The 22,641-nt window shown below is 43.0% G+C and overlaps 1 long non-coding RNA gene across 1 annotated transcript; it reads left to right on the top strand.

The window, feature by feature from the left end:
- Positions 1 to 2,961: 2,961 nt before the first annotated feature.
- On the top strand, positions 2,962 to 3,581 carry LOC119304993. Its single transcript, XR_005148510.1, has 2 exons — positions 2,962 to 3,127; positions 3,226 to 3,581. It is a non-coding gene; the product is annotated as an uncharacterized LOC119304993 (long non-coding RNA).
- Positions 3,582 to 22,641: the final 19,060 nt, after the last annotated feature.

Raw genomic sequence — 22,641 nt, 5'->3', positions numbered from 1 at the left:
TGTTGTACACGTACAATTCAGGCTGATGCTAGTAGCTGCTCTTTTCCCTTGCTCTGATCTTCATCTCTACCATGCAGCAAGTATAGCTTGCTCCGCTTTCCCTCTGTTTGTTGGATTCCATCTGGTTTCTGAAATGTCTGTTACCGTTTTTGTCAGCCATAGGAGAGTTGGACTATTCAGTAGCTTGGCAATGCTAGCATTCTATTTTCAGCATGTTTTAGTATCTATGGAAAATTCTAACTTACTCTTCGTGTTAAATTCATCTAGTTGCACAACATATACTGTTACCTATACGTAAGAGCTCCCTTAAGACACTCCAACCAAGTCTTTTGTTTAAATGGTAAACATTAGATATTTTCAACTATTCTGTGGGTGAGAGTAGTTGCAGGTTATTCATGGAATGGCAGGTGAGTGCACAGTTGCTAGTTACATACATCTCTTTGAGGTCATTGTCTGCAGTCTTACCTTGTTGAGATCATCGTTTACCAGTGGGTGATGATTGGCAGAATATTGTCTTACCTTATTTCAGTAGCTGAATGTAATTATCAGGATTGTACTCTACTTTCTAGCTGAATGCAATTAACATGAATTGATACGAGCCAGGTAAAAAAATGCAGAATACTGCTGATCTGCTTATCAGCATCTCCATCATCTGCATTGTCAGCTGGACATGAACTCTTCCGTTGTGAATATGACAGCAATATTCTGCCAAGGGATGAGTTACATTCGAAAAACACCGATTCACTAGGGTTTGGGCTACCGCGTAGCTGGTGTGGCTCCAGCGTTGCTCCGGTGAGTCAGATCCCCTCTCTTCCCTTGCCACATCCCTCCTTCCTTATATTCTTTACCACGTCCCCTCTAACTCTCTGATCCGTCGTCGCTCGAGCACCGGGACGCCATGGACAGGATGGCCACTTCCTCCCCTGCCCGGACGCCATGGAGTGGCTAGATCTGGCCATGGAGGACGACGCCCAGTGACAAGGGACGGCCTGGCCTACCACCCTGAAGCCATAGCAAGGCGGATGAACAAGGAGGAGACCACCGTCGGAGGGGAGCTAGGAGGGGTCTGAAGTGGTCATCTCTTTCGAGCGCAAAGACGGGTCTTCGGTGGATGCTGGGTTGCAGCTCAGGTCGATGGTGCGGCCATGCACACAACCTCCTCAACCTCGACAACCAATGCGGCGGCAGGGGAGCAACTAATTCCTGAACCTTTACTTCTCCTCTTTTAATTCGAAGTTCTTAGTTTAGTTCCAGATTTCTATGCATGCCACCTTGTTATGATTAATTAGGTTAGTTTAGTTCCAGATTTCTGATAGTAGGATAATGCAAACCTGCAGCTTTGTTGTACTAGTGATAGTAGGATAATGCAAGTTTTGACAATCCATGCATATTTCCGCATCATAATAATCTTTTTCTTCTAGTCTTCTTCTTCTAACTTTATTCTTTCCCATTTTACAGATTTGCTTAAGTTCACGGAAGCTTGGGTTGATGGAGTGCTTGTATTTAGTTTTTGTTTTGACCTTGTGAAACTTGCTACCTGTGGATGAAACTGTGTAATATTGATGAAACTATGTATATGTACGGATGAAACTTGCTACTATTGGTAACATGTGTTGGATATATATGTGTTCATGACTATTGGTAATATGTGTTGAATATGCTATATTGGTCATATAAATATATTTGTGTTTGATTTTCTATGAAAATGAACTCATATAAGAAAAAACAAAATTAAATGGGGCAATATAGTCACTTTGCCATCTGCTGGCAGATGGCAAAGAGCTTTGCCATCAGCTGTCAGATGGCAAAGAGGCCACGTGTCATCTACATGTAAAATTTGGGCTGGCCTATTTGGGCTCTTTGCCATCTGCCAGCAGATGGCAAAGCTCTTTGCCATCTGCTGGCAGACGACAAAGAGCCTGCAACCTTTGCCATCTGCTGGCAGACGACAAAGTATGTCGTTAGCCTTCTAACGGGGCTAACCCCGTTAAGAGGCTTTGCCATCCGCCAGCTGATGGCAAAGGCACAGACTCTTTGCCATCAGCCAGTAGACGGCAAAGAAGCCTTTACCGGCCGGGTTTCAGACAAACTGTTTGCCATCTGCTGGCAGATGGCAAAGCCTTTGCCATTCACCGACCATGCCTTTGCCATTTGCCATGGCAGATGGCAAAGTGCTAGATTCCAGTAGTGAAGTGCGACATTTTCACTATTCTAATAAAGAACGTTTTGGGGAAACTAATCTATTTAAAGAAATCAAAATTGAATTAATATTGGAGAAAATTTTGTGTATAGAAAAATGTAAAAAATGCTCAAGTACCTTGATATAAAATGTTCATGTATATGAAAATAAATCATCATCTTATATTTATAAAATGGCCATCCCATAATTAATCTATGTTCGTGGAATAAAAGTAAAAAAAATGTATCTGTAAATTGTTGATATAGTTAAGAACAATTTCTTATATACATTAAAAAACAAGTCCAATGTTAAGTGGACGAGTCTTGTTGAATTTTAAATTTTGTTCTCTTATACCAAGAGAGAAATTAATAATTTACTGATAAGGCATCATATATATAGGAATTATTAATATTATACCAATTATTATCAATGCCTTAAACATAATATTACCATGCACCCGTTTTTTGCTACCCATTCTAAGAGGTCAATTCTACCCCTTGGAAACAAAAAGCGGTCAATTCTAGAGGGGGCATTAAAGTAACTTACATGCTATAACAAAGCATAAATTTGAGAAAAAAAACTTTAGAAGGAACCATGAATCTTTAGAAGTGAAACTAAAATTGGAAATTCAGACAAGCCATAACTCCAAGCATTAATATTTTCTATAACTTCACACATCAACGCGGAGAAGCTTTTCCTATATATATATATATATATATATATATATATATATATATATATATATATATATATATATATATATGAACCATTCATGGAGCAAGCATTTCACGGTCATACAGTCATCAACTCCGCTTACAAGAGTACCACCCATTAATAGCCTCTATTCCTTAGTGACGATGACCAAGTTCATGAGGAACAATGTGGAAGGACTTGTGCTACTTTCTTTTCTTCTTGTGGTGTGTTTGACTTGTCTTGGAGGCACATATGGTAATTAACAACTCAATTTTTTTGGGGGATTGATATTGTGGACTTTTATTGTTTATATGATGAGATGACAAGTATATTCTTTATTTTATGTTAATTAGGTGAAATCATAAACAACAAGGGGGGAAAGATGATGAGCAAAGTAAGACATGTAACCAGACCCCCTTGTTATAAAGATGGGCACCAGCTCCCAGGACAGGAATTCTGCTGTCAAATAGATAACTTGTGCTGGCCAGATCTTGGAGAATGCTTCATCAACTGTCCCTGCAAGATTAATTGCACACCAGCAACAACAACACAATAGTTTTGTTATCTCCCCTATTTTGGGTGGATAAATCTCAACCTTATTGTTCTCAAAATAATCATGTGTTGATGAGATAATAAATTTTGTATGTTTTAGAAATCAACTATGTCATTTTAATATTCAATAAAACTAGCTAGTGGGTTGCTTGCACAATTTTGTGGTTGGATTTGTCACCTACCATTTACATATTAAATATTTATTTTCTGTCGGTATTTTGATTGTCTCCTCCTAGATGTATTGATCGTGGAACTATGGTGGACATCAGGACAAAATGTACTCTAATCTCTCTCTCTCTCTCTCTCACACACACACACGTGTGTTAACATCATTCACATACTTTTTATTGCATTGGATGGGTGAACATTAATTTCATAACCGACTGTGAAGCACCAAATATTGTAATTTAAAATATGTTTAGTAAGTATTATCAACTTGACACATCAAGTATGATGTATATAGAGTTGATATCCATAGGTAAATGGACTATTGATTTCTCAAGTTGAAGAGTGTGGTGTTTGGTTTTAAGACTACTTCTTTCACACACAAACCTTAAAGCAAATTGAGTTGGATAAGATAGGGTTTGTTTAGTACGTGTAGAAGAAGTGAGGGGTGTCGGCGTCCTCTAGCTACAAGTCATATCGACTCTTTCAACAACTGCATTTTTTAGCAATGGACATATCCATCTAGGACCGTTGATCTATTTTTATTAGGATTCGAACCAGAGTTGAACTGAGCGTGATTTTGATGGAATTCACATGGGCCTACAGATCTCATCTTGGCTTGCCTGCAAAATAAGTCTAGATTTCCTAAGCAGTGTTCCAACCCACATGCACCATGGGCTCATCAGAGGTCACAGATGAGTTCGTCTTCTCCGCCAGCTAGGCGCACACCTTCACTTCCGCCATGCAGTCCAATGGGCATGTTATGGACATAGATAGCGAGACAATTTTTAAGGGAAGTAATATCAGTTTTGCTTTGATTCCATGCTGGAATGACGAGGCAACAACAAGGAAAGCACATTCCGCGCATCTTAAAATTCAAGTGGAAAAGGATACCCAATGCAGAGAGAGATGTCAAACACTTGTGATCTGCCCAAAATGAAGAAAACACACTGCACTATCAGCAATTGATCATGTAGCAACCCTTGGCTCATGGCTTGCTACAACATACATGCATATAGTTGGTAGAGAGTGGATGTTTGGATCCCGAGCTCCTTCAAAAAATTGTGAACATTTCTGTAAATTTTACACACATTTTCTATTCATAAATTTTTGTAATAGCATTTCTGTTAGGAACATTTTTGTAAATTTCATTGATAGTTTTCAAAAAATTAAGACATCAACATATCCGTAAAAGTGCCAAACATTTTGTAAGTGTTTATGAACATATTTGAAAATTTTACAAACATTTTTATATGTTATAAACTTTTAATTTTTTTTCTATTTCAATAGTATTTACGAAAAAATATTTAAAATTAAAATGTTTGAACATTTTTAAAGTGTTAAACATTTTTTGAATGGTATGAATATTTTTTACAAATTACACTGTTAATTTATATATATTTTAATAAACATTGTTAAAAATCATTCATTTTTTAAACATCCGAACATTTAAAAATGATACGAATATTCTTTTGAAGGATATGAACAATTTATCAAATTGTGCAAAAAAATAATTACATTTCATGACCGTTCTTTCAGGCACAGTGAATGCTATTAATAATTGATTAAGAATATTTCCAAATATATATATTTACAAGATGTTTTAAATTGAACCAAAAGTAGAAACAAAATAAGAGAAAAGGAGAAAAAAATTATCTGGCCCTAGCCCATTTATGACGTGGTGGAGTTATTTCCGACAGATCACTTGATAAGGTACTCTGGCCATGCGATTAAGCAAAATGGGAAATAAGAAGGGGTTTATCCAGGTTCAGACCCTCATGGATGAGGTAAAATCCTAACCCCTGCTCGTGTATATTGCTTGTGTATAGGGGTTACAATAATCGATGGATTGAGCAATAGTTCTAAGGTTCTGTGTCTATTGACTAATCTAGCCACCACATATATGGGTGTTGGGGTCTAGGATTACACGATCGTAGTTGGTCGTTGGAGGAGTTCTCCTGGACACTAGTCGCCCTGTCACCCGCTCCAAGTCCCTCGGGCCTTTCTCTAATTGGATCCATGGGCCCAATTGATGGCCCTAGACAAACCAGCCTATAAGGCCCTAGGCCGGCCTACCAAGCCGGCTTCCTGGATAATGATGGATCCCTAGGCCACAATACAGGGGGCCTGAGGATTTGTGTTCTTTTGCCTCACTACAAGTGAGGTATAGGCAAATGCATATATAACAGACATTTTTGATTCGAAGACATATTCATAAAAAATAGTCATGCATTATTATGACGCAATAAGGATTCCGGTTTTTTAGGTTTTCTTCTTTTGCTGGTTTTATTTTTTGTTTTCTTTCGTTCTTTTTCAGTTTTTTCACAAAATGTTCAAAAATGTTCATGTTTATTAAATATATGAATAGTATTCAAAATGGATAATTTCATTTGAATGTTTTCACAATTTTTTAGTGTTTTCAAAAAATATTCGTGTTTTTGAAAAAACGTTCAAAACTTGAAAAAATGGTCTGCATTATGAAAAACATTCATGTTTTAAAAATGTACACATTTTGTAAAATTATTATAAAAACTCAATACTTAGTTTTTCAATAAATAAGTTTTTCTAATGTTTTTCAAAATACGAGAAAGAAAACGCCTAATTGAAAGAAGCGCTTAAAAGTGTACAACACCGAAAAAATCTTGGCTACCGGGTTTGTACAGTATGAAATGAATGGGCCGACTAGTGCCTGTCCTTATGTGTTTTCCCACCAATTTGAGGCAACAAATTGCAGGAGCACTCCTCTACCATGCTTATGGCGTTGGTTGGCGCATCAGCGCTCACACGCACGCTCTGTTAGGGCAGTGTAGTTTAGCGCTTTACACACGCTCGGTTTCTCGTCTGGCTACTACGCTCGCCGGACGCTACAATTCTGTGCTCGAGCTCAGCTGCTCCCGAAATCGCTAGCATTCGTTGCTGCCTGGTGATTGCAACAATTCGTTCTGACGTGTCAGATCTGCAGCGGCAGAATAGAAGGGGCCAACCGGTGAACCTATAAAGGACATTACATGACTCCTCAGGCCGCCGCCTCCTCCCCAACTAGGATTCTTGTGCCTCCCACCGGTGCCGTCGCCGGTCCGCCTCATCTCCAGTTGCCTTAGGGTCATGGGAGCGCGGCGGATCCTGGCCCTTGCCTGTGGGAGGGCTAGGGTTTGTGTCCAACTCAGGAAGACGAGACAGTGGTTGCTCCCTGAAGATGGAATAAGGTTCTCCTCGCCTAGCCCTAGTTCTGGTGGTGCATTTAGCATTGTCGGTGGGCGTGTGGATGTGTGTCTCCGGTAAATCTGTCCTTGGTGGATTTTCTTGGATATGTTCGTCATTCGTCTACATTCGTGTGTTTTCAGGTTGGATCCTTTCGATTTACGCTACTCTTCATCGGCGGCGGTTGCTGTTCTGGTGCGCTGGTCCTATGGGACCTTGATAACCCAGAAGTATAGGGGATCACAACAGTTTTCGTGGGTAGAGTATTTCAACCCAAATTTATTGATTCGATACAAGGGGAGCCAAAGAATATTCTGAAGTATTAGCAGTTGAGTTTTCAATTCAACCACACCTGGATAACTTAGTATCTGGAGCAAAGTATTTAGTAGCAAAGTAGTATGGAAGTAACGGTAACGGTAGCAAAAGTAACGGTAGCAGTTTTGTAGTAATTGTAACAGTGGCAACGGTAAAGTTAGTAAGAAGGCACAATGTGTGAAAAGCTCGTAGGCATTGAATCAGTGATGGATAATTATGTCGGATGCGATTCCTCATGTAATAGTTATAACATAGGGTGACACAGAACTAGCTCCAGTTCATCAATGTAATGTAGGCATGTATTCCGAATATAGTCAAACGTGCTTATGGAAAAGAACTGGCATCTTTTGTCCTACCCTCCCGTGGTAGCGGGGTCCTAATGGAAACTAAGGGATATTAAGGCCTCCTTTTAATACAGTACTGGACCAAAGCATTAACACATAGTGAATACATGAACTCCTCAAACTATGGTCATCACCAAGAAGTATCCTGATTATTGTCACTTCGGGGTTGTCGGATCATAACACATAATAGGTGACTATAGACTTGCAAGATAGGATCAAGAACTCACATCTATTCATGAAAACATAATAGGTTCAGATCTGAAATCCTAGCACTCGGGACCTAGTGACAAGCATCAAGCATAGCACAGTCATAGCAACATCAATCTCAGAACATAATGGATACTAGGGATCAAACCCAAACAAAACTAACTTGATTACATGGTAAATCTCATCCAACCCATCACCGTCCAACAAGCCTACGATGGAATTACTCATGCACGACGGTGAGCATCATGAAATTGGTGATGGAGGATGGTTGATGATGACGACGGCGATGAATCCCCCTCTTCGGAGCCCTGAACGGACTCCAGATCAGCCCTCCCAAGAGAGATGAGGGCTTGGCGGTGGCTCCATATCGTAAAACGTGATGAAACTTTCTCTCTGATTTTTTTCTCCGCGAAAGCAAATATATGGAGTTGGAGTCGAGGTCGGTGGACGTCTAGGGGGGCCATGAGGCAGGGGCCGCACCCTAGGAGAGGGGGCGCGCCCCCACCCTCATGGACAGCGTGTGGGCCTCCTGATGCTGTTTTCGCCAGTATTTTTTATTAATTCTGAAAAGTTGCTCCGTGGATTTTCAGGTCATTCCGAGAACTTTTATTTCTGCACAAAAATAACACCATGGCAGTTCTGCTGAAAACAGTGTCAGTCCGGGTTAGTTCCATTCAAATCATGCAAGTCAGAGTCCAAAACAAGGGCAAAAGTGTTTGGAAAAGTAGATACGATGGAGACGTATCAACTCCGCCAAGCTTAAACCTTTGCTTGTCCTCAAGCAATTCAGTTGATAAATTGAAAGTGATAAAGAAAAACTTTTACAAACTCTGTTTGCTCTTGTTGTTGTAAATATGTAAAGTCTGCATTCAAGTTTTTAGCAAAGATTATGAGCTAACCATATTCACAATAACACTTAGGTTTCATGTTTACTCATATCAATGGCATAATCAACTAGCGAGCAATAATAATAAATCTCGGATGACAACACTTTCTCAAAACAATCATAATATGATATAACAAGATGATATCTCGCTAGCCCTTTCTGAGACCGCAAAACATAAATGCAGAGCACCTTTAAAGATTAAGGACTGACTAAACATTGCAATTCATGGTAAAAGAGACTCAGTCATAGTCATACCCAATATAAACAAATAGTAATGCATGCAAATGACAGCGGTGCTCTCCAGCAGGTGCTTTTTAATAAGAGGGTGATGACTCAACATAAAAGTATAGGCCCTTCGCAGAGGGAAGCAGGGATTTGTAGAGGTGCCAGAGCTCGATTTTGAAATAGAGATGAATAGCATTTTGAGCGGTATACTTTCACTGTCAATGTAACAACTATGAGATCTCGATATCTTCCGTGCTACACACATTATAGGCGGTTCCCAAACAGAATGGTAAATTTTATACTCCCCCACCACCAACAAGCATCAATCCATGGCTTGCCCGAAAGAACGGGTGCCTCCAACTAGCAACAATCCTGGGGGAGTTTTGTTTAATTATTTTGATTTGATTTGAGCATGGGACTAGGTATCCCGGTGACCAGCCATTTTCTCGTGAATGAGGAGAGGATTCCACTCCTCTTGAGAATAAGCCGCCTAACATGGAAGATACATACAACCCTAGTTGATACATGAGCTATTCGAGCATACAAAACAGAATTTCATTTGAAGGTTTGGAGTTTGGCACATATAAATTTACTTGGAACGGCAGGTAGATACCGCATATAGGAAGGTATGGTGGACTCATATGGAATAACTTTGGGGTTTATGGAGTTTGGATGCACAAACAGTATTCCCGCTTAGTACAGGTGAAGGCTAGCAAGAGGCTGGGAAGCGAACAACTGAGAGAGCGACAACAGTCATGAACATGCATTAAAATTAATCAACACCGAGTGCAAGCATGAGATGGATATAATCCACCATGGACACAAATATCATGAAGGATATGTTGATTCTGTTTCAACCACACGCGTGAACACGTGCCAAGTCAAGTCACTCGAATCATTCAAAGGAGGATACCACCCTATCATACCACATCACAACCATTTTAATAGCATGTTGGCACGCAAGATAAACCATTATAAACTCCTAGCTAATTAAGCATGGCATAAGAAACTATAATCTCTAATTGTCATTGCAAACATGTTTATTCATAATAGGCTGAATCAGGAACAATGAACTAATCGTATTTACAAAAACAAGATAGGCCGAGGTCATACCAGCTTTGCTCATCTCAATCAATCCATCATATATCGTCATTATTGCCTTTCACTTGCACGACCGAACGATGTGAATAATAATAATAATTGTGCACGTATAGTGGACTAAGCTGGAATCTGCAAGCATTCAATTCAAGGCAGAAGACAAGGTAATATGGGCTCTTGGTTAAATCAACAATCATGCATATTAGAGCCACTAAGCATTTTCATCATGGTCTTCTCCTCTCGACCCCAAAAGGAAAGAAAAAGAAATAAAACTATTTACACGAGAAAGCTCCCAACAAGAAAAAGAAGAACGAGAAATATTTTTCGGTTTTCTTTTAATTACTACTACTAGCATGGAAATTAAACTAGCTATTTTTTGGTTTTTCTTAAGGTTTATCAAACACACAAGAAGAAAGCTAGAAAAGAAATTAAACTAGCAAGGATAGTATCATGAAAAAGTATGAGCACCGACATACGTACTCCCCAAGCTTAGGCTTTTGGCCTAAGTTGGTCTATGGCCATGGGTAGCCTGGCTGATATCCGAAGTTGTAACTAGGGTCGTACTGAGAAGCGGCAGCAATTGCCTCCTGAGCTGCAGCATGGCGGTGAGCTACCTCTGTCCTCCTCTCGTACTCGTTTGCCTCCTCCTTGGTGATAACATATCTTCCTTTTGCCTGATAATCAAAAAGGACAGGAGCAGAGAGACTAATATGGACAGCGCGACATCTGTCAAAGATTAGTCGATACTGGAGGAATTGTTCATTCCTCTCAAGAAAATGATGATTAACCATGGCATTATAATCTAAATAAGAGGGAGCCAACTCCCTATCATTTTCATGTGCAGGTATACCAAGATAATTAGCCACACGGGTTGCATAAATCCCTCCAAACAAGTGTCCAACTAAACCATTATTATGCAACCTACGTGCAACAATTGCCCCCAAGTTGTATTGTTTATCACCTAATATAGCACTCTTGAGAACACTAAGATCAGGAACACTAAGGTTTCCACAGTTTCCGCGACCAATTAAGCATCGACTAGCAAATATTGCAATGTATGCTAGTAATTCTGGCATCGGAAACCTTCCTCGTTTCCACTAAGATAATAGTACCGATAAATCCATCCACATCTTTACGATGTGGTTCCTCTAAGCTGCCCCCGAGGGGTATCTTGCAAACCGTGCAAAATTCATATAGTGTCATCTCCCTAGCCACACCATATAAATGAAACTCTACTGAAGGAGGTGATTTCTTAGGATAATAGTAGAAGTTTTGCATGAAAGTATTAGTGAGTAAGAGATACTGTTCGATCTGGTCATGGAGGAAGTCGGTGGGGCCAGCATTATCAGCCAAGGAATAAAAGTCATCATAAATCCCCACTGCTCTCAAGAAATTATCACAAGGCCATTCACACGGCCGTACTTCTGTCACACGAGGAAGATTTATCAGACTCAACACTATATGCATAAATCTGTCCATAAGTTTGGTCAGTTGGTTGAATGGCATAACCCGAGAGGGGACCATCGATTCGTGCTTCTGAAAGTCAGGGTGATACATCTTCGATTCGTTCCTAAGAGTATGGTGTTGCGCCAGCTTGGAGGCGCTCGCCAGAGCTGGACTGTGGCCGTCACTATGTTAAGGAGCAGTGACTGGAATGCGCACATCCCTGATGTCCCGCCGGCCACTGAGGATCCTCCTCCCGAAGATGGAATTCCACACCCACTTCATGGAGAGCACCTCACTGCTGAACAGATTTATCAAATGCAGCTTCACAATTGGATCGCTCATAATGTGGCCGCCAATGCCAATGCTCAGCCAGGAAATGGCAATGCAGAACAGGGGGTAGATGATGAAGTGCAGTTTCAACCTAATTGGGGAGTCTGGCCCCCATCCCCACCACATACACCTCCCGCAATGTTCAACTTCCAGGCCTGGCTAGCTGGAGAAGGTTTTCAGGTGCACCATGGCATTCATCCTCTCAATAACCTGCAAGATAGTCCGGCTGCTGCTTGGAACGACTCAATCTCTGTTTTTAGCAGCTTGGACTCCAGTGCTACTCTGTCTGATGGTTTCGCCATCGTCCCTTTAAACATCTTCAACCAACTGCTTTCTGTTAATGGATCGGCCTTGGGTGTTTTGTCTGTCGACACAGCTCAGTCCAGTGATTCTGTCCAGGGCCCGATCGCGGCTCCACCTGAGGTAAACAGTATTGAACTGACCCTGACTATATCCAATGCTGGTATGCAGTTCTCCATGCTTTCAGATCATGACAGCTATGCCTCGCTCCTGCTGAATGAGTGTGTGCCTATGCTAAGGCTCAACACCTACCTCACTGCTGCTATCCGGCCTATCATTGCTGCTTTTGGCCCTTGGAGTTCAGGTTTTGGTTTTCGGGATAGTTCAGTGCAATTCTCGGTCAATGTTGAGGAGACAAATGGGCATTTCTCTATTCGGTCAGCATCTAAAACTGTCAAGCACTCTGCTGACTCTGCCTCTCGTACTATCCTCATTCCTGGTCACACCTCATGGGCTCTACACCAGGGAGATGATGCGCCTGTTACTCTTGAGGAATCTGCCATTCCCCCCCGGGCTGCTACTTCCAAGGTTGTCATTACTGAGATTGATGCTGGCCTCGATCAGGATGTGCCGTCAGATGTGACCATTCTTACTAACACTAATGCTTTGAGCCTAATTGCTCCGGATGATGCAGTGCTTCCTCATCTTCCCAATGCTACCACTGAAGCATCAACTGAAGCCACCAAGACTTTGATTGCTCCTCATGCGGTGGATCTGGGTGCAGGCACTTCAGTAGTCAGGAAAGGCAAAGCCAAAGCTCCAACATCTGTGCTGGAGGTGCGTAGCAGCAATAGATCCAACAAATATGATGGGTTTAAGGTACCCTCTGTCTCTGACACTAAGCCAAAACCCTCCAAAGTTAAACCCCGAGTTGTACCCTCTGCTACTGATACTCCTATGGAGGTTGTTGATCACACAGTCAATCAGGGGGACTACATCCCGCCGCCTACTCCAATTCAGGTTCTGCAGCACATTGGAATTAGCAAGTGCACCATCCCGCCAGCCGAGGTCTCTGAAGAAGCTCTCATGGCGGATTCTGCGGACGGCCCGCCCCAGGCTTGAAGTATCTGAAAGTGCCTGCTGAGAGGCTTACCTATTTTGCTTTATCCTTTCATGTCTTCTTTGTTGAATTGGAACATCCTATGCTGGAATGTACGTGGCTTAAACTCTGAACCTAAACTTTTAGCGCTATCTAATGCTATCGCTTCTAGTGGTTGTGCTATCATTTGTCTGCAAGAAACAAAAAAACCGACCATTGATAATATGTTCATTAAATCTTGCTGCCCGAAGAGATTTGACAAATTTGCTTACATACCCTCGAATGGGGCCTCGGGAGGGATCGTTACAATCTGGAATAGTGCCATCTTTACTAGCTCTGTGATTATGGAAGAAGATTTTGCGTTGGCCATTAGGTTTCGTTCCACACAGTCTTCCCAGGAATGGACGCTGGTGAATATTTATGGCCCATGCCAAGGGGATTCTAGAGTGACTTATACAAATTGGCTCCGACATCTTAATATTCCATCTAATGATGATTGGCTTTTATTGGGAGACTTTAATTACATACGTGGCCCCGACAACAGGAACAAACCTGGAGGTAATCCAAATGACATGATCACTTTCAACGACATCATTCGATCGAATCAGCTAATTGAACTGCCAATCAAGGGCAGGGCCTACACATGGAGCAATATGCAGATTGATCCACTGCTCGAACAGTTAGACTGGTTCCTCACTTCCAACAATTGGACATCTTCATACCCCAACACAATAGTGGTGCCCTTGGGAAAACCAGTTTCTGATCATATCCCGTGTGTGGTGAAAATTGAAACATCCATTCCACGCAGTAAAATTTTTAGGTTCGAATCTTATTGGACTGAACATCCTGGTTTCTTTGAGTTGGTCCAATCGGTCTGGTCAAGAACCTTCAAGCATACCTCCAATGCAGCCACTTTGCTAGCCAGAAAATTCAAAGCACTCAGATATGAGTTGAAGCGGTGGAGTAAAAGAATCTCTAAACTAACAGTGGCGATCGACAATTCTAATCTTGCATTAGCCAATCTTGATGCTCTTGAAAACATTAGAGCCCTCTCCACGCCAGAGCAGAACTTCAGGACAATCCTGAAAAGGCACCTCCTTCGGTTGTTGGGCTATCAACGACAATACTGGCAAAAAAGATGCACTATCCGTTGGATCAAATTTGGAGACGAAGACCCTAAATTTCTGAAAGCTCTGGCATCGGAGAGATACAGACAAAACACAATACCAACACTCAAACTCTCGGATGGATCGGTCGTAGATGATCACGCGGGTAAAGAGGCAATCATTTATCATACATTTAAAGAGCGGTTGGGGAAATCAGGCGAATTCCAAATGAAATTCAACCTCCCTAACATCATCAAAAAAGTTGAGGGACTGGAGACACTTACTGTCCCCTTTACCAAGCAGGAGATAGATGTGATCGTTAACGAAATGCCGACCGACCGAGCTCCAGGACCAGATGGTTTCTCTGGTATCTTTATCAAAAAATGCTGGCATATTATTAAGAATGACTTCTATGATCTATGCAACCAGTTCTATGAGGGGACCCTAAATCTTGAAAGCATCAATGAGGGGTTTATTACACTCATTCCTAAGGTTCGCTCCCCAGAGAATGTCTCTGATTTTAGACCAATCACTTTGTTGAATTGTTGTCTTAAGATTCTCACAAAACTCCTTGCCAACCGACTACAAAAGCTCATTCTTAAAATCGTTCATCGAAACCAATATGGATTCCTAAAAGGCCGATCACTACAGGACTGTCTCACCTGGGCGTTCGAATATATCCATCAGTGTCAAGCCTCCAAGGAAAATATCATCCTCCTAAAACTGTATTTCGCAAAGGCCTTTGATACGATCGAACATGATGCTATGCTTACGATTATGCAGCATATGGGATTTGATGATAGATGGCTCAATTGGGTAAAATGCATTTTCTCCTCTGGCAAATCAGCGGTGCTTCTAAATGGGGTCCCGGGTCGTCAATTCAACTGTAAATGTGGTGTTCGACAGGGTGACCCCTTCTCTCCATTGCTTTTTGTATTGGCGGCTGACCTCTTACAGGCCGCAATCAATGACGCTTTCAGACATGGCCGAATCCAGCTACCATTCCCCAGAGAGAACCAACACGACTACCCTGTGATACAATACGCGGACGACACGCTCATTCTTCTTCCTGCATGCCCGATCCAAGCCCTCACAATCAAAAACATTTTCACTGACTACGCTGACTCCATTGGGCTCAAGATAAACTTCCACAAGTCCACACTTATCCCAATCAACTGTGAGGCTGCCTGCTACAATGAGCTCTCCAATATCTTTGGATGTAATGTTGGTTCCATGCCCTTCACTTACCTAGGGTTACCTCTCGGGACAACCAAGCCCTCAGTTCAAGATTTAATGCCGCTTGTTTGTACAATGGAACGTCGGATGTCAAGCACTCTGGCCTTGATGTCGTATGGAGCCAGGCTATCTCTACTCAATACCATGATCACTTCACTAGTCATCTTTGCTTTGTGCACTCTCAGACTGCCACCAAAGATAACTGAACTGCTTGATAAACTGCGAAGGAAGTGTCTATGGACAAAGAAGACAGAACATGGGGACAAATGCAATTCCCTTGCGGCCTGGAGTATGGTGTGTAGACCAAAACAGTGTGGAGGCCTTGGTATAATCAACCTACGCGTACAAAGCGATGCCCTCCTTCTCAAATATCTGCATAAATTTTACAACAAGCACGATGTACCTTGGGTGGAGCTTGTGTGGTCCACATACTATACAAACAAAATACCCCATGCCATGGAACCATGCGGATCATTCTGGTGGAGAGATGTTCTCAAGCTCACCCCGATTTATAGAGGGATTTCTAAAGCCATTGTGCATGATGGAGCTACAGTGCTCATGTGGAAAGACCTGTGGCTCGACGCCACTCTCGATGAAAAGTACCAGCGCGCCTTCTCCTTTGTAAAAAATGAAGATATTTCGGTTAAGGATTTCCTGGGATCCACATCTCTGCATGAAACGTTTCACCTCCCACTATCAGTCCAAGCAATGCAAGAAATCCGTGATCTTCAACAAGAGGTGAGGCATGTTGGCAATGCTACTGATCCGACCCCCCACGATAACTAGACTTACTGTTGGGGCTCAGTGGATTTTAAGGCGATCAAATACTACAAATTCTATTTTCGAGAGGTGCATGCACATCAATCATACAAGTGGCTCTGGGCGGCCAGGTCAACGCTCAAAATTAAGGTCTTTGGGTGGCTTCTTCTCTCTGACCGCTTAAACACACGTGACATGCTAAAGAGGAGACACTACAATATTGGAGACGATTACAACTGCCTTCTTTGTGATCAGCAAATTGAAGAGACTATCAAACACATGATCTTCCAATGCCCCTTTAGCCAACGATGTTGGTCCATTCTAGGGATAACTTGGCAGCAAACTGGTTCAAGGCTTCGGTGGATCAGCATGGCAGCTCATGATTGGAGCAGTCCCATGTTCATGGATGTTTTCCTTCAAGCGGCTTGGAGCATTTGGAAAGAGAGGAATAACAAACATTTCAGAAGCATCCCACCAACTATTCTATCATGGCTCCAATGTTTCAAAAATGACTTTGCCCTGCTCCAACATAGAACCAGAGAAGATGTGAGAGACTTTATTCTCTCTTTTGTAATTAGCTTAGAACCCCCTTGATTGCCCCCCCCCATATAACGTAGTAGTAGCCCTAGCCTCCACAGGTGGAGGTAAGGCACCACACGAGGAAGATTATACTTGGCCTTTTCTTTCTCCTTAGCTTGTTTATCCTTAGAGCCTTGGCTAGAAGAGCCCCTCAAGAACAATCTCTTCATCTTTTTCTGAAAATTTCTAAAATTTTAGTAACTCCAAATAAAAGTGAATCAAACTCAACAAGATTGATAGCAACTACTCCCTCAAGTGCCTAAAGCCTATATCATGCATTAGAATTACTTGGGACCAAATAAATTTGACATGCAAGCTCACGAACATGGTCACCTAGGCAACAAAAATTTGCAATAAATGTGACATCCTGATTTTTGGCCCTTTCTTTTTCTTTTGTTTTTTCGAGGTTTTTGCGTGAGTTTTCTTTTTCCGTGGCTTTGTGGTCTGGAAACTGAAGAACATGACCTCTTCTTTGCTTGCAGAGTGGCTTGTCATTCCCAAATCTTTCCCTAGAACCTGTCATTTCCATCCTAGCCCAAATCCTAATATTCTTTTTATTGGGAATATTCCTTTTCAATTAAAGGAATAACTCAAATTGCCCTAGGTTGTGAAGCAACCTATATTTCCATCACTCCAAAAAATCCCAAATAATTCTCATAAATTGTTTGGGTCATTTCATGCTCAAATATGGCAAAACTTTTCATTGCCATGTTCAAAAATAATTCCCCAATATTCCTTTTTCTATTATGTCCTGGATGGCAGTTTGTGAAGGAAGTGAGATTTATATTTCTCCTATTGAATCCCAACCTTTTTGGGCATGTTTATATGTACAAATAATTTCCCCATGCACAAGTTCAAATTTATTTGCCTAGACAATCTTCCTCAGTGATTTTTCAAAGTTTCTGTCAAACAGAAGGCTTTGTGAAGGAAGTACTAGCAAGGAGTCCCCAAATGAGTTAAAAAATTTCAGACTCTTTAGAGTGCTCATATTAGCCACTTCCACCCATTTGCAGCCCCATACAATTACCTATGTGAGAACAGGAGCCAATCTTTGTTTCTGGCAATATTTTGAGGTTGTGAAGCAAGTGTATTTTATATTGCTTCAAAAATCCTGATAAATTACCAGATCATTCTTATACCCATAAAACATCTATCCACCCAATTTGGCATGATTTCATTGATCCATTTGATCACCATAATTATTTCAAGTTTCTGGTCAGTAGAGATGTTTGTGAAGCAAGTACCATTTTGGCTTTGCCAAATGGTATGATACTTTGTGAGCATCTTCATATGACCAAATGACTAAGCCTTGCCCAATGTGAGCTCATGTGGAAACTCCATGTGAGTGCACCATCCTAATCTTCATTTCTGGACCATTTTGGCAGTTGCAAAGCAACTATGATTTATCTTGTTCCATTTCCCCTCAAAACCACCAGTATCATAGTCCCTCCATAGCTATACACCCCAGACAACTTCTTTGGCTTCAAGTAACTCCCTATTGATCACATTGAGCTGGTAAATTTTACTGCAGTAAACTTCAGAGCTCACTAACTATTTAACCAGAGACGTTTTCACTTAGTTACCACCGTAGTTACAACTTACCCATGAGGGACTAACCCCCAGACATTGTTTGGCATCACTTGTGGCACGGTGTGCACCAGTGCACGCGGTGACCACCGTTTTGGCGTGCAATGGCCGCGCCCTGAGCGTCTTCTTGCTTGGGCCCCTCCCCCTCTCACCGTTTTCGCGCTCATGAGCTTGTCCATTGTCTTCCTCTCCTCGTCGCCGTTCCCCTGGACCCCACTCCCCCTCCGTCCGCTTGCTCACCGATGCTCGCCGCCGTGTGAACACGAGAGCATAGTGGGGTTTTGGATCTTCCCGTCGCCGTCGTCTTCCTCCCTGCGCCCCCTTGGCCTCCTCTGCCCCGTGAGAGCCCCCACTTCTCCTCCTCCGTTGTTTGCCCCCGAGTTCATGCGCGCGGGCATACATCCGTGGTGCCAGCCACGCATCCGCGGCGGTGCCAGCTCGGCCACCTCGCCCCACGGCTATTTAAGCCATCCCCGGCCTCGTCCGAGCTCACCCCGAGACTCGCCTCACTCCCAGCAACCTCCCCGTACACTCGTTCGAGCTCCAAGAGCTCCTGAGCCCGCCCTTGCCACCATGGCCGCCGCCCCTGTCCACTCTGATTCCGGTGAACCGAAGCCCCTCTCCTTTGTCTTCCACATCTAGTAGGTCACCCAGCCACCATAGCCTCTCCCGCAGCCTTCTGTTAGTCACCGGAATTGCCATGGCCTCGTCCTCTATCGTCGGCTGAAGCCCCGTCCTCCGTGGCCACGGTCCTGCCCTGCCCGAGTCTCCTTGATGTTTGTGTGGTGGTGGGACGGGTGCGCCTCGCCGTCCTGAGCACTCCGGCGATCCAAGCTCCGCCGAAGGTGGCCCGAGTGGCCGGAGCGCGCGGCGTCGGGAGAAGGAGAGAGGAAGAAGAGAAGGGAGGAGAGAGAGGGAGTGGATAAGGTGGGACCCACCTGTCAGCCACACAGGAGCCGGCCCCGCCACTGCGACGCTGGATAAGTGGAAGCGTAAATCCTGGAATGCGCTTTCTGTTTTTCTGTTTTGGCCGAGTCTGTAACATAAATGTTTACAGATCGGTCCCTGACGGTAAAACCCATATATCTTTTTATCCGTAACTCCAAACAAGGTGAATCCAACGCTCACTTCTTCATTTCGTCGAGCCCTTTCTGTTGGTGTCACTTTCATTATGTTTTGGCATACTAAAAATGACCATTTCCCCCTGTCCTTAATCAGCCCCCTCCGAGAGAGAATGTTTTCTGGCAATTTGTTCCGCGGCTTCACCGCACTTCTCCCCGGTGCCTTCTTCATCCCCAGGCAAGCCACAATACCCACTTGCATGATAGTCATGCAGTAGACATGCTTTTCAACTTGAATCTTTGTTAAATATTTGCTTGTTGACTAGATGGTTATCGTTGTTTCGGTGATGTTTAGAGTTGCATGTTCACCTTTGTGCTATGCCGTCTTGTACTCTATTATCATATTCTACCTGCTAGTATTACCTTTCACATGTTTATGATTGCTAGTAGTACATGTTGATGTTGGTGATGGTCATGCTAGTCAGTATGCAATGCTCAGTGGATATGATTTATTGTTGATATGGTGGAAAGTTATGTGATACACTCATGATGATGTTGATATCATGTTCATGCATTTTATCATGACTCAGCATATTTGCATTCAAGTTAACCGGATTAAACTGAACTTGAACAACTGTTGGCTGAGTCATGGTGCCGCTGAATCGATGCTGACCAGTGCAACCACGCTTACTGGTATGGGACGGTTCTAACTGGGTCTATTGTTGTGCCTCTCTCCGGTGCCTCCAACGAGGGAAGGTTATGGGTGCACACTACCCCGATCAGGTAGGCGGACATAAGCCTTGTGTGCCCGTTGTTGAGTTAGTTTTTGGATCCTTGTCCTAGAGTGGGATGGGCCACGACGGTGGTCGTTGTGTCTGGAGGTAGACACGGGGCTACCCAGGACTAGCCCGATGGGGACTGAGTCGGAGTGGCCGGGAGAGTGTCATGGCAGTAGGACGGTTTTGTGGGAATGCCGTTGGTCCACCCGAATGGGATTGCGAGGCCATGGGTTCCGTAGTGTGGGTACAGTGTACTAACCTCTGCAGAGTGTATATTAAATCTATCGATAGCCGTGCCCGCGGATAAGGGCCCAGATCAAAAATAGGTCACACCATGAGTCAACAGTAATAAGAATAATGTGCTTAATAATAGTGAGATAAGTTGGTTGTGATCGTCGTAAGGATCACGGGCCATTTAGTGGTCGGGTTGTGATCGCCGGAAGGACCATGGTATGGGACCAAGTGTTGGTCGGGTTGTGATCGCCGTAAGGATAAAAATGGTATCGAGGATACCGAGTTGTTGTATATTCGTGATGTTGTACGAGAATCGTGGGTAAAGGTCAAGCTCCTTGTGGTCATTTACTGATTACTATGGTATTGTTTATACCAAGCTTGATTTGATCTTGACGTGATCGTGTGATGTCCGAGGTTGGTAAGTGATGCATGAGTTGGTTACGAGGTAGCCGAACAGAATAATTGGTGCATATAGTGTCATCGTGTTGCATGTTAGTATTGTCAGATTAATATGTTCATGTTGTGATAGCTGTATCATGTTTATGTTGATGATGCCATGCTATTCTGATGATCTCATGATAATTCCTATTTAACCTGTAATTGCCATGTTGTTGTCTGTCTTGAATGCTTCTAGATTATTGTGAGCTTGCAAGTACATTCAATGTACTGACCTCGCGTGTCATGCCAGCTTGCAGGTCATGCCGAATTTGATTGCTTTCTGTCGTGGTTTCCGTGCGTGCGAGCTAGGATAAGCATTCCAGCCAGAGTCCCTACGGAGTGGAGTTCACCACCGTCGTCGTTGTTCCGCTACTAGAGTTCTTCCGCTGCTTCGAGTTGTTCTGCTACTTGCATAGAGCAACTGAGGATGGCGTAGTGTCGCCGTATCGACGTTATTCATTGTAATATTGGAGACCTCGTATTCATATCCGTGTAATAATAGAAAGCTAGTTTGTTCTATGCTAAGCAGTGCCGTATTCCAGAAGACTTCTCCTCGATCTTTGGGCTAGAATACGGGGCGTTCCGGTTTCTCTAAGCCGGGGTGCCACAGTGCTTGGTATCAGAGCTGGTCTGGCTGTAGAACGCCCTAGACCGCGCGAACGTTAGAAAGCGGTAGTATAGACCCCAATTGGTTTGTTGCACTTGATTGCTGCATTTGTTTGTCGCATAGCATGCATATAGATTATTATTTGTTACTAACGATTTATCTAGTGAGTGTAGCTGACATCGGTTCGGATCCACTACAGCTCAACCTTTGCATTTCTCCAGTTCCTTTTCTTTCGGTGTTTGGTGTCAATTCTGTCCCAGCAGAGTGATGCCAAGTGATCCCGACACTGTTTGCAAAAATGGTGCTCAGGTATCACACCGATGTCTTTCTTTCAGTCTCGTTTGTCGATTCGGTGATGGACATGCGTCTATCCCGGATCGTTCTTTTATTTCGTCGTATTGGCAACCCTTAATGATCTTAGTTATCAAGAAAGGGCAATGTCAGCAGTCTCAGTTTTTCCCGCTATCCTATTTCTTGGACGAGTACGGATCTTTTTCCGTTTGCTTGATAATAATGTGGCTGCAACCTTCATGTCCTACTACATGATTACCGAGTACGTCCTCACCTCCAAGCTAGTCCAGGTTGCTATCTGGCTAAGGTAGCACTTGGTGTAGCGCTGTCACTACACCACAACACTACATCCCTGACAGCTAGGTCGGACTTGAAAACAGCTTCCACCGATAGATAGTCGGTCGGGAAAGACTATTGCCGACCGACTGTGTCTGTTGGGGAAAGTCCAGACGGGAAAAGCCTTTCCCGACCGACATATCTTTCCCGACCGACTGTTTGTCACCTATGGCGTAACTTTCCCGACCGACAATCTGTTGGGCCTACCATGGGCCTTTCCCGACCGACGGTCTGTTGGGCCTACCATGGGCCTTTCCCGACCGACTATCTGATGGGGTTGTATTCCCGACCAACAGTCTATAGGGCATGCCATGTGCTTTTCCCGACCGACTATCTGATGGGGTTTGTTTTCCCGTCCAACTTTTCGTTGGCCCTGGCATTAGCTTCCCCAAACGACTTTCAGACATGGTTTTTTTTTCCAACCAACATCCAGTAGCCCTCCCATAGCTTACATTTGCACTACCAAGAAAATATCAATCAAGACATTTCATAACAATAATGTGCATATTAATTAATTTCACATGTAAACCATAACCAGACAATAGAAACACATATTAATTAATTTCACATGTAAATACTTCATCCGTTATCAGCATAATGACTTCCAAAATTTCCCATAAGCTAATATAGCTAATTAACTAGAGGAAA

This window comes from Triticum dicoccoides, chromosome 5B (genome assembly GCF_002162155.2).
Source record: "Triticum dicoccoides isolate Atlit2015 ecotype Zavitan chromosome 5B, WEW_v2.0, whole genome shotgun sequence".
In the NCBI taxonomy this organism is placed as follows: domain Eukaryota; kingdom Viridiplantae; phylum Streptophyta; class Magnoliopsida; order Poales; family Poaceae; genus Triticum; species Triticum dicoccoides.
This window is presented reverse-complemented; position numbering and strand designations above follow the sequence as displayed.